The 12032-nt window shown below is 39.7% G+C and overlaps 1 protein-coding gene and 1 long non-coding RNA gene across 2 annotated transcripts in view; both read left to right on the top strand.

The window, feature by feature from the left end:
• The first annotated feature begins 4796 nt into the window (after positions 1 to 4796).
• On the top strand, positions 4797 to 6136 carry LOC136668922 (uncharacterized). The gene is made up of 3 exons (XR_010795603.1): positions 4797 to 4850; positions 5017 to 5376; positions 5775 to 6136. It is a non-coding gene; the product is annotated as an uncharacterized lncRNA (long non-coding RNA).
• Positions 6137 to 9166: 3030 nt separating this feature from the next.
• The window catches only part of LOC136704904 (uncharacterized), a 42626-nt gene continuing 39760 nt past the window's right edge, over positions 9167 to 12032 (top strand). The window contains exon 1 of the mRNA XM_066678172.1: positions 9167 to 9208. The gene's annotated coding sequence lies outside the window, so the exon portion shown is untranslated. The remainder of the gene's footprint in view (positions 9209 to 12032) is intronic.

The following is a 12032-nucleotide window of genomic DNA, read 5'->3' as shown; positions in this document are numbered from 1 at the left end:
AACACAGTGTACAGAATAATGCTAATCTTTCAAATTGTTTTGTTGAACAAAGGTGCTTGTTTCACATGCAAGTAAACCACTTCCTCTTTTCACTCTTAAACAGGATATCATTCATGTTCAGTAGAAATTAGGTCAACATGTATACACTTCAGTTGTCAACTGATTCAGGGCTATTTGATGAACTAAAAAATGGATCCTAATTTCCATGGCCATTATTTCAGAATAGGGATGGAAATATATATTTATGTGCAATCATATGCAAAACTACTTAGCTTTTATAAGTAATTCTTCAGTTTTATTTGTTTAGTTATATAAGCTCCATCTCTCAATATTTTCAAATGAAGCTCATATGTCCATGTGTTTAAAAATGCTCAAAAAAGACAAAGGATTTCATGAGGTGTCCTAACTTTTTCACATGACTGTTTCACATGACTTTTTCACTGAGCGTGGAGGACGATGGCACAACTGGTATTTCAAGTCCTCAAAGTGCAGCAGCAATAGTGTCAGAATTGATCTTAAGACAGCTAAGCTCATCGGGCCAGCAGGAAGTGGATTAATAGCTGCCATGAATGTCAAATACTACAGAGGAACAGCAATAATGAACTAAGATGTCCTTAATTGGGAGGTATGTTGTGATGGTGCAATTCCCATGGCATTGAGGGAAAGAAATAGGAAATAAGAAATGGAAGGGTTATCTTGAGGGATGATAGATGAGGCAAAAGAAAAAGCCCCAAAAGAGGAAATGACAGTCATCACTGCAGGAACAGTGAGACAGTTGAAAGCAGCTTGTCACATGGGAGCAAACCCTTAAAGAGACAGAATCTGAATGGTGCTGAAGAGATCAAGCATGGTAGCAGGGTAGAAAGTTGACTTAAGGATGGAAAAGATGCCTAGATGATGAAAAGCAAGTGCCAGATGAAAGGCAGCATGTGAGAGGGTGAATCAAATTAAAGGAATACATCCAGGAAAGACATGGTGTCGGGTGCCTGGATTGCCGGGCAGGGGGCTTGTACAAGGCATTGCCTGAAGATAGAGCATAAGCTGGAAATAAGGGGCTGGGAGCAGTATAGTCAGGTTGAAGGCCCAAACCAGCTGGAGGAGAAATGCAAACTGTACCATAGGATGTAGGGTATAGTGGGGTCACTAGAGGAGAGATATGGACAAAGGCCCTCAGTGGCACTAGCTGGAAACTTAGAAGCTGGGAGCAGCATAGCTACTGAGAGGAGAGGATGGGACAAAGGTCCACAGCAGTACCTGAGGACAAAGTGAGAGCTGAAAAAGTAGAAGTTGGGAACGGTGTAGCCTAAAAGGAGAGAAGAGGGGCTGAAGGTTTGTGGTAGGAGAAAGTGCGAGCTGAAAAGCTAGGGCTGGGAGCAGTATAGCTGCTAGTAGAGAGGCAGGAAGTTAGATCCACAGCAGGAGAGAATATGAGCCGTACAGTAGACGCAGGATGCTACTTGTTTGTGATGGAGAGGGCATAAGGACGGAGGTCCACAGCAGCTTCTGAGGAGAGAGCACAAGCGAAGTTGGAGGCAGGGGGCAGCACAACAGCAACACAAGGGGTCAGGACAATGGTCCGCAGCACGAGAGAGGATGGGCTGTAAAGGAAGAGGCAGGGTGCAGCGAAACTGCAAAGAGGAGGGGATTAGGACAAAGGTCCACATCAGGAGCGAGGATGGGCTGTAAAGGAAGATGCAGGGTATGGGACAGCCTCAAAGCGAAGGGGAATAGGATGAAGGTCCACGGCAGCACCTGAAAAGAGAGCATGAGCTAGAAAGCTGGAGAGTGGAAGCAGCACAGCAGCAGAGGGGTGTGGTTGGAACGATGGTCCACAGCAGTGCCTGAAAAGAGAGAGCATGAGCTGGAAGCTGGGAGAAGTGCAGCAGGAGAAGGATCGGTACGAGGGTCCACAGCAGCACCTGAATAGAGAAAGTGAGTTGTAAAGTTAGAAGCTGGGTATGGCACAGCTGAGAGTAAAGAGGTTGGGATGAACAACCACAAAGCACACAAGATGTCGACTTAGAGGCTGGGAGGATGAGATGATGAGATGAGAACAAATTGACGATGAGGAAGCCGTGCAGCAAGGAGACTGCGTCAAGTGCCCAATGTGCTGGGCAGAAGGCAGGCTCACACTAGCACCTGTGGAGGGGGTGTGAGCTGGAAAGTGTGAGGCATGGAGCAGCTGCTGCTGCAGGGGTAGAGCATGGGATGATAAAGAGAGAAGTGAGATGAGAGCAAATCAGCAACAAGACTGTACACTGGCAGTGGAGGCAAAAGATAAGTAGGGTTCCTCTTGTGAATGAGTGACGAGGACAACGTTGTTTCGGAGCACCTGACAGGAACACAATGGCTGTTCAGCCAGAGAAGAGGAAATGGGAAGCTCGAGGCTACATGCTGGTGGCACAGGTAGAGGTGGGGTTTCACGCAGGTCACAGTGGGAAGAGAACCAGGAGAACTGCCTGTGTGAGAGCAGGCACACTTAAAAGCTTGTAGCAGTGGGATCAGTGGGGAAGCAGGCATAACAACGGATGATCACATTCCCCAAACATGAGGCAGTCCCATACCTGTTTTAGCTGGAGAAAGAGGAAACGGGAGGTTCGAGGCCACATCTGCAGCAGAGGTAAAGGTGGGGTTTCATTCTGGATGCTGCTCATAGTGGGAGGAGAAGCAGGAGAAGCCAGTTCTGCACTGCAGAGTTTGTAACAGTTGGAGCAGTAGGAAAGCAGGCATGGCGATGGTAGATTTGCGTTCCCCAAACACGAGTCATTCCCATAGGAGTGTAGCTTGAGATGGAGGTAAGGGGAGTCTCAGTGGCACATGTAGGTGTCAGAGGCAGATGCGGGGGTTCACTCAGGAGGCTGGTTGTAGCGGGTGAGAGCAGAGGCCACACGTGGATATGGAGTGGGAAAGAACGTAATGTTTAGAGCAGTCAGAGAGGGGAAGCAGGTGTGACTACGGCTGAACGCAGCCTCAAATACGAGGCAGTCCCGTAGCTGTTTAGCCAGAAAATGGGGAAATAGGAGACTCGATGGGCTTGATGACGGCTGAATCTGGCTCCAAATATGAGGCAGAGGATCAGCAGGAAAGAGGAAAAGGAATGTCCAGATTGTTATCTGAGCAAAGTTCAAAAGCCAGCATCTCTGATGGTATGGGGATGTGTTAGTGCCCATGGCATGGGTAGCTTGCACATCTGTGAAGGCACCATTAATGCTGACAGTGGCTTCATAGTAAAAGAGTTTGGGTACTAGACTGGCCTGCCTGAAGTCCAGACCTGTCTCCCATTGAAAATGTGTGGCGCATTATGAAGCACAAAATACAACAACGGAGACCCTGGATTGTTGAGCAACTGAAGTTGTACATCAAGTAAGAATGGGAAAGAATTCCACCTACAAAGCTTCAACGTTTAGTGTCCTCAGTTCCCAAACACTTATTGTGTGGAAAGGTGCTGTAACACAGTGGTAAACATGTCCCTGTCCCAACTTTTTTGGAATGTGTTGCAGGCCCCAAATTAAAAATGGGTGAATATTTGAAAAAAAAAAAAAATTATCTGTTTGAACATTAAATATCTTGACTTTGTAGTGTATTCAATTGAATATAGGTTGAAAAGGATTTGCAAATGATCATATTATGATTTTATTTGTTTTACACAAAATCCCAACTGTATTGGAATTGGGGTTGTATGTAAAGGAGCCTTCACAATACCCAGTTCAATGCCTTGAACCAACACACATGAACCACAAGACGTTACATTAGAAAAGGGAAAAATACTTTCAAAGGATTGAGCTGCTAGGGTTAGGGTTACTGTGAATTGGTCTTTCTCCTGACCAGTAAGTGAAGGCCGACTTTTGTGGTGGCAATAAGGTGTCCAAACTGATGACTATAAAAACATTCACGATTTTCATATTGAGGCAACGGATTAGAACTTTTAACATTGGGTACACTTCTCTCTGGACTAAAATAAGATTTTTCTCTTATGTACTCTTAAGTGCTCTTATATTTCAAAAGAAATTCATCACTACATACTGCAGCTTTAGCTACAGTCAAAACCTTTTGTTCATTTGAATGAACCACAACTTTATCTGGTCATGAATTCTTAAAATCCTCCAACAGCACAGAGACCTATACCTTAATTGTATCAAATGCAATTTTTAAGTTCTAGAAATTAAATATCTCATACAAAATAAACACACCTAACACAGTGTACAGAATAATGCTAATCTTTCAAATTATTTTGTTGAACAAAGGTGCTTGTTTCACATGCAAGTAAACCACTTCCTCTTTTCACTCTTAAACAGGATATCATTCATGTTCAGTAGAAATTAGGTCAACATATATACACTTCAGTTGTCAACTGATTCAGAGCTATTTGATGAACTAAAAAATGGATCCTAATTTCCATGGCCATTATTTCAGAATAGGGATGGAAATATATATTTATGTGCAATCATATGCAAAACTACAAACTAGGTGGAGATCATAAACTATTACCGAGTGACACATGTTGTTGTTTAAAAATCAATCCATGGTACAATTTTTTACTAAATATATCTTGGGTGACTACTGGTAATGATGAGATAACTTGAATTATGTACAACAATTTTCTCAAGTTTCATTTTATTTGTGATTTACCATCACAAACAAACAATAAATAATATATGTGTATATGCTATGTTGTTTAACTTTTTGGATTCACCCACATATCTCTTTTGTTCAACATTTCACTTTTTGCCGAGAGACAAGCGTGTGGTTATTTCACTACCTATATATTGCCAACCTTGACAGGAAACATAAGAGCTCAGAGTGTAGCGGGATGAGAACCCTGATGTCTTTATTGTTTATGTCTCTGTGGGGTAAGAATGCTAAATGCTATTATTTTGATAATAATCACTTTCAGTAGATTGATTTTTGATTTGTTAAAGGGGCTTCAGATTAATATTAACTATCTAAAATTGTATTTATTTTGAAACGTTAACATAATTATTGTCAAACTTATTATGGACAAATCTTGTTTACAAGGTGCCATGTTTGGCAGAGTGTGGATTGTGCAGTGGTCGACCAAAGAGAAGTATGAAGATGGAGATACAGCCACTCTTCAATGTAACATTAGTTCTAATCAAGAAATTCTAGCAAAGTGCAGAATATCATGGATGATTGTCAATGTAACCAATGGAAATAAAAAAAAAGATATTTCGATACTACAAAAATATAGATTCAGAGTTAAATTTAAATCTCAGGGTACTTTAGGTACTATGAATCTTAACAATCTCACAGTAAATGACAAGGACACCCTGTATTGTATGGCCTCCTGCTTCGTTAATGAGAAGCTGACTTCATTTTCTGGCAATGGGACTACACTGTATATCAATGCAAGAACTGGTGGGTAAAAAATATTTTATTTTAGTATTTTAGTTTAAAATATATATAATATATATTTATATAAAATTTTAGTTTTTTTTTTGTTTGTTTTTGTTTTTTAAAGAATCATAGAAAGTTTCCATGACCATGCATCCGAAAACATCCATACAACTTAGCTGTAGGCACTTCAGATAAAAGATACAAGAATATGTTTTAAAATGCTGAGTCTCCTCAATGATGTTTTATATCCCACAATTTGACATATTTGTTAACAATAATTAGCCTAATCTGCAGTCATTTTTCTTGAGGTGCATGACTGTTGTGTAAGAGTGAAATAACACTTTTAAAGCTTGTAGGTATTATATACATTTGGTCTAAAATATGGTCTATTATTAGTTTACATATGTCTTAACTTTCAGATCAGCATCAAGATCCTGCTCTTCCATGGCTGAAATATCTTTTATTCTCTGTCAATCTCCTGATCTTCTTAATTGCCACCTTTATCTGTGCATTTGTCATTCAGAAGAGGACCCGAAACAATAAGCCTGGATAAGAATGTGCCAGTTTTACTAGCTAATTTCACCAAAAAGTTGTATGATTGTATGATGAGTTCTCATAGTATGACTAATGAGTTCTGTGTTCCAATGCATTATTTTATTACCTTTAAAACTAGCCAAATATTGTTTGACCTGAATTGTATCTACTATTTAAGCTGTTTAATCCCATTATACTTTTTTCACCATGAATGTTATAAAATCAATGCTGTATAAAACATCATACATGCCAGAAAACATGTCAATGTGTTTTACATTTGCAGCAGTTGAACCCTGCAAACCCAGGACCCTGGAGCTTTGTAATAGTGAAACAACCTGCTGTACCATTTACACACAAATAATATTTCCAGAAATATTGGGACATTTTGAAAAATGCAATAAAAACAAGGTTCTGTGATTTAGTTAACTCACAATGACACAAAGAGGAGGGGATTAGGATGAAGGTCCATGGCAGTGTCTGAAAAGAGAATGAGCTGGAAAGTCAGAGACTGGGAGTAGCATAGAAGCAAATACAAGAGAGGGGGTGGAGGTCCACAGCACCACTTCAAGAGAGAGAGCAAAAGCTGAAAAGCTTGGAGAGTGGGAGCAGCGCAGAAGCAGAAGGAAGTGGTTGGGATGAGGTTCCGCAACAGCACCTGAAAAGAGAAATTGTGAACTGTGGGGAGAGGGTTGGATGATAAAGGGAGGGGTCGGGATGATATAGAGAGGGGTCAGGATGATAAAGGGAGGTGACTGGGAAGGTGAGCAGAGACAGAAGGAGTGAGGAGGATAAAGGTTAAGGAGAGAGAACAGGAGGAGCAGAGAGAGGCTGCATCTAAATGGGTGCAGTGCTGTCTACCAAGGCAGTATTCCAAGGGAAGAAGTTACTGAGTCGTGTCCGAATGAATGTTTTCTGTTCCAATATTTCAAATGTGCAATTACCTTGTCAAGCACTGTATGCGATCTAGTGCCCTGGAAATGTACAGAATTACTGCAGCTTCCAAGCCTGTTTCTAATGAAGCTTAGGTAAAAAAAAAAAAAAAAAAAAAAAAACTTTAAATCAAAATGCAGCCTCCTATGACACAGACTTGCAAGATTGCAAATCCAATAAATCATCAAAGTTAAAGCCTTCCAGCTCAGACACAACCAGGAAGGGTATAGCTAATTTTAACCATAGTATATTTTGTATAAAAAAGATGATATTTACTACAGACGTGCCACCAAAATAAGTGAATTATGTTGAAGGAAGGACTACAGAAACCACAAGTGTTGATTAAAAAAAAAGTTCCTTAACAATAGAAAAAATATTAATGTTAATGGAAAATGAAGTGAGTGTGTGCTGAGGAGAGAATGACCGTTGGGCACATTCACATAGTGTATGCGCAAGATTTGAATTTACGATAAATCTCAGTAATGTTCACGAAAGGAAATGTTATGTAAAAAAAAAAGTACATCTTTTAGTACCGTTAAATTATGAATATTTTTTTACATTGTAGGACTCTGTTCAGGTCTGTGTTTTGTTAACTGTCCAGTTGTGTGTTTAGTTAGTTGTCTAGGTCTCTGATTAGGTGTGTGTTTAGTTGGCTCTCTAGGTCTCTGTTTAGTTCTGTGTTTAGTTAGTTGTCTAGGTCTCTGATTAGGTATGTGTTCAGTTGGCTCTCTTGGTCTCTTAAGTTCTGTGTTTAGTTGGCTCTCTAGGTCTCTGTTTAGTTCTGTGTTTAGTTGGCTCTCTAGGTCTCTGTTTAGTTCTGTGTTTAGTTGGCTTTCTAGGTCTCTGTTTAGGTCTGTGTTTAGTTAGTTGTCTAGGTCTCTGATTAGGTGTGTGTTTAGTTGGCTCTCTAGGTCTCTGATTAGGTGTGTGTTTAGTTGGCTCTCTAGGTCTCTGTTTAGTTCTGTGTTTAGTTGGCTCTCTAGGTCTCTGTTTAGTTCTGTGTTTAGTTGGCACTCTAGGTCTCTGTTTAATTAGCTCTCTAGGACTCTGTTTAGGTCTGCGTTTTTGTTAGCTCTCTATGTCTGTGTTCAGTGGTCTGTGTTCAGTTAGCTCTCTAGGTCTGTGTTCAGTTAATTTTTAAGGTCTGTGTTTAGTGAGGTCTGTGTTCAGTTAACTCTCCAGGTCTCGGTTTAGGTCTTTGTTTAGGTCTGTGTTTAGTTGGCTCTCCAAGTATCTGTTTAGTTGGCTCTCTAGGTCTGATTAGGTCTGTGTTTAGTTAGTTGTCTATGTCTCTATTTAGGTCTGTGTTTAGTTGGCTCTCTAGGTCTCTGATTAGGTCTGTGTTTAGTTAGCTCTCTACCCTTGAACAAGGCACCTACCCCACACTGCTCTGCAGGTGTTGGGGATGGCTGCCTGCTGCTCCATGTGTGTTCACTGCCACCGATGTGTTAAATACAGAAGACACATTTTATTGTACATTGTGCAATGACAAATAACTGCATGTTTATGTTTACTCGACTTATGGTATAATGCAAATAAATCCCCACAAAAAAAAATCAACCATATAGTGTTGAAGCCCCTGAGAAAACATTTTATACACTGATTTTTTGTATAATACTAAACTTGAGTTTTATGTGAAGGATTAATTAGTTTATTCATTCATTGACTGTAACCCCTTATCCAGTTCAATGCTGCAGTGGGTCCGGAGCATACTGGGAATCATTGGCTGAAAGGCAGTAACACACCCTGGACTGGGCTCCAATAAATTACATGACATCACATGCTCACACATTCACACTTTGGACACTTGCATTCCCAATCCACATACCTGTATGTGTTTTTGGACTGTGGGAGCAAACCAGAGATTTATCACACTCAAAGATATAGCGGGTCCATTTTAGCCTTTTGATTGGTCTTGGAAAAGCTGACCTAAGCGATACACATTTTAGGACCACCCATTCTGCATAAAGGACACCAATGCAGGTGAAATTCAGCAGACATGTTTTTAGACTGGGAAAATATTCATATGAAATAATCTGTACATTTACACTAGAGGAACCAGATCAATTAAATTAGAAATAAATCTCAGATTTAGTTTCCCAGGCACTTTAAGCCTTCCCAAACATAATGGTACATTTTGACTAAATATTGTTGGACAATAACAACATACTAAATGTTATGGGTTAGCAAATCAAGATAAAGAAACAAGAACATAAATTGTTTTGAATCATTCCTTTAAAAACATACATATGAGTCATATGTCTTTCACGCATGATCCAACCTGATAACCAGTTTTATAAATTCAGGGTTTCGGCCTAAAAATCTTTCACTTTCCTTTTCAGCAAGCTCAAAGAAGTACTCTTCATTCTCAGAGCAAAACAACAGGGAGGTAAGTTCATATATATATATATATATATATATAATATCCTGTTGGCCCACTGAGGGCAAAGTTGGAGGTCCACTAGTTTTTTGCACAGCTTTTCTGGGCACACCACTAGTGACTAAACAGAATTTTAGACAAAATGCCAAATTTTAGCACTTTTCCATTCACAGTCCAATTTACATTTTTTCCCTTCATTAGGTTATTTTGTTATCCTTTGTAAATAATTTTAATCAGGCACAGTGTCAACATTTTTAGCATAATCATTTTATATCAGACTTATACTCATTATTATATCTCTCATAGTTGTAGGTAATATTTGTATTAGTTCGTTATCCAGAATAAAAGTCTCTGTGGATTAAAAATTAGTTACATCTTGTACAAGACAGTAATGTGAGTGGTCCGATGGTGGACCAGCGATATATGCTCGCTGTCTGGGTATACACACACACGATGGAGGTGTGATATACGTGTTTTCATTTAGTTAGGTTACCATGTCTCGTGCAGAGTTGTGATACTTAATATTTGTGATTCCACCTTTTTCCGCTGAATTGTGAGAGTGTCAGTAGATAATTTATTCCTCTTTGCAGCAGTAACAGCCTTTACACTTCTTGTATGTGCCTTGTCCCCTTAAGGAAAGCATGGTTAATGTGTACTAGTGCTGTTAAACTTAAAACATTAACGCATGTTATTAATTTGATCATTTTAATACTTTTTTTGACCCATTTAGTCCGGCAAAAGTTGGTTTCATATTCGCATATCCGAATTTCTGTCTTCAATAGCTCTCGAACGGTGCAAGAAAATTGGTTAATGCTTACAAATAATTGTTTTGGGAACCAAGACAAGCGACTACAACTTGGATATGTCGGAAATGTTTGCCTTTCGAAAACCACGAAACATTGTTGCTGCCGCCACCTCCGCTAGAGCTAAGGGTCCTTCAACAAACTACACTACACAGTAAATACGAAGGTGACGAACAGCGGAGGAAAAAAACACTTCCTGCTTTATTATACGAAAAGCGGGAGTTAAGAGTCACGGGTAATAATAGAGCTTTTTTTTATAATTATTTATTATTTGTCTCCGTGGAGGCCACCTTAAATGGTCCGATAGTTGCATTCTGTCGCCGCTAGATGGCAAAATACGAACACAACGCCCATACCGTGGAAAAAACTACACGTTCAGATATTATTTCAAAGTGTATTCAGCTACCCTTAATGTCTACGTTTAATCATAGAGCCCATCACCTGAGTACCCAAATCACCCACTGCATCATTAGTTTTTCACAGGGGTCTATAATATGGACTATTAATATCTTGAAGATGAAGAAATTTTAGGTGGCAAGGTGGCGCAGCAGGTGGTGTCGCAGTCACACAGCTCCTGTGTGGGTTCGATTCCTGCTCCAGGTGACTGTCTGTGAGGAGTGTGGTGTGTTCTCCCTGTGTCTGCGTGGGTTTCCTCCAGGTGACTGTCTGTGAGGAGTGTGGTGTGTTCTCCCTGTGTCTGCGTGGGTTTCCTCCAGGTGACTGTCTGTGAGGAGTTTGGTGTGTTCTCCCTGTGTCTGCGTGGGTTTCCTCTGTGTGCTCCGGTTTCCTCCCACGGTCCAAAAACACATTTGTAGGTGGATTGGTGACTCAAAAGTGTCCGTAGGTGTGAGTGAATGTGTGTTGCCCTGTGAGGGACTGGCGCCCCCTCCAGGGTATATTCCTGCCTTGCACCCAATGATTCCAGGTAGGCTCTGGACCCACTGTGACCCTGAACTGGATAAGCGGTTGCAGATAATGAATGAATGAAGAATTTTTACTGTGGATTTATTTGGCCCTGTATACATAGCATTAGGCGTAAGAGAATGTAGGGAAATTGCTCATTTGGCTTAATTCATTGGAAATTTTCTCTACATTTTCAAAGTGTCTCAAAAATATAAATTGCTCACTGAAGATACAATATAAAAGTCTATTAATATCCTGAATATTAAGAAATTATACTATGGATGTTTTATTTTGTTTTGTAATGACCCTGTGGACATAGCATTGGATATGATACAATGTGGAGATATTGCGCATTTGGCTAAATTGATGGGACATTATATCTAAATTTTCCAAAGTGTCTCAAAAACTGAACAGCTCACTGAAGATACAATATAACAAACTATTAATATCCTGAAGATGAAGAAATTTTACTGTGGAAATGTTTTTTTTTTTTTTTTTTTTTTGAAGATAGAATGTGATGTGACAGAATATGTGGAAACATGAACTTTGGGCATAGAGTCATATGACAATCAGGACACCATATGAACATATGTTTTTTAGAACATATTTAAACATATGGACATTTGAGTTTCATTTGGACAGCAACGAGAAATGGAGCTTACACAAATAAACTGAAGAAATTACTTATAAACATAAGTTGTAAAATGTAATGAAGAAAAATTCACATTATTTGTAATGAAAAAGTTAGGACACCCCCCACATTTATTACTATTTAAAATGTCTATATTTAGAAACAGGTGCACCACATAAGCTGCAAATTATTAGACCAACATTAAAGAGGACATTGGAGGAGGTTGGCTGTCTTATTAATACCTCAGACATTTGTTTGATTTGCCATCAATTGTTGAAGTGGTATCACCATGGTGAGATCTAAAGAGCCTGGGAATATATGAGTTTGGGAATGGATGTAAAAAGATCTCAAAACAATTAGAAATCCACCATTCCACTGTCCTGAAAATAATTTACAAGTGGAGAACATTTAAACCAACTGCCAATATGTTATCACCAGAGGCGATTGCTCTAAGACTGCAAGGGAAGCTCAGCTTCCCCTAAAATGTCAAAAAATA

The sequence above is a fragment of the Hoplias malabaricus genome, chromosome 1 (assembly GCF_029633855.1).
Source record: "Hoplias malabaricus isolate fHopMal1 chromosome 1, fHopMal1.hap1, whole genome shotgun sequence".
Lineage (NCBI taxonomy): Eukaryota > Metazoa > Chordata > Actinopteri > Characiformes > Erythrinidae > Hoplias > Hoplias malabaricus.
The sequence above is the reverse complement of the archived record's forward strand: the minus strand, read 5'-3'. Positions and strand labels throughout refer to the sequence as shown.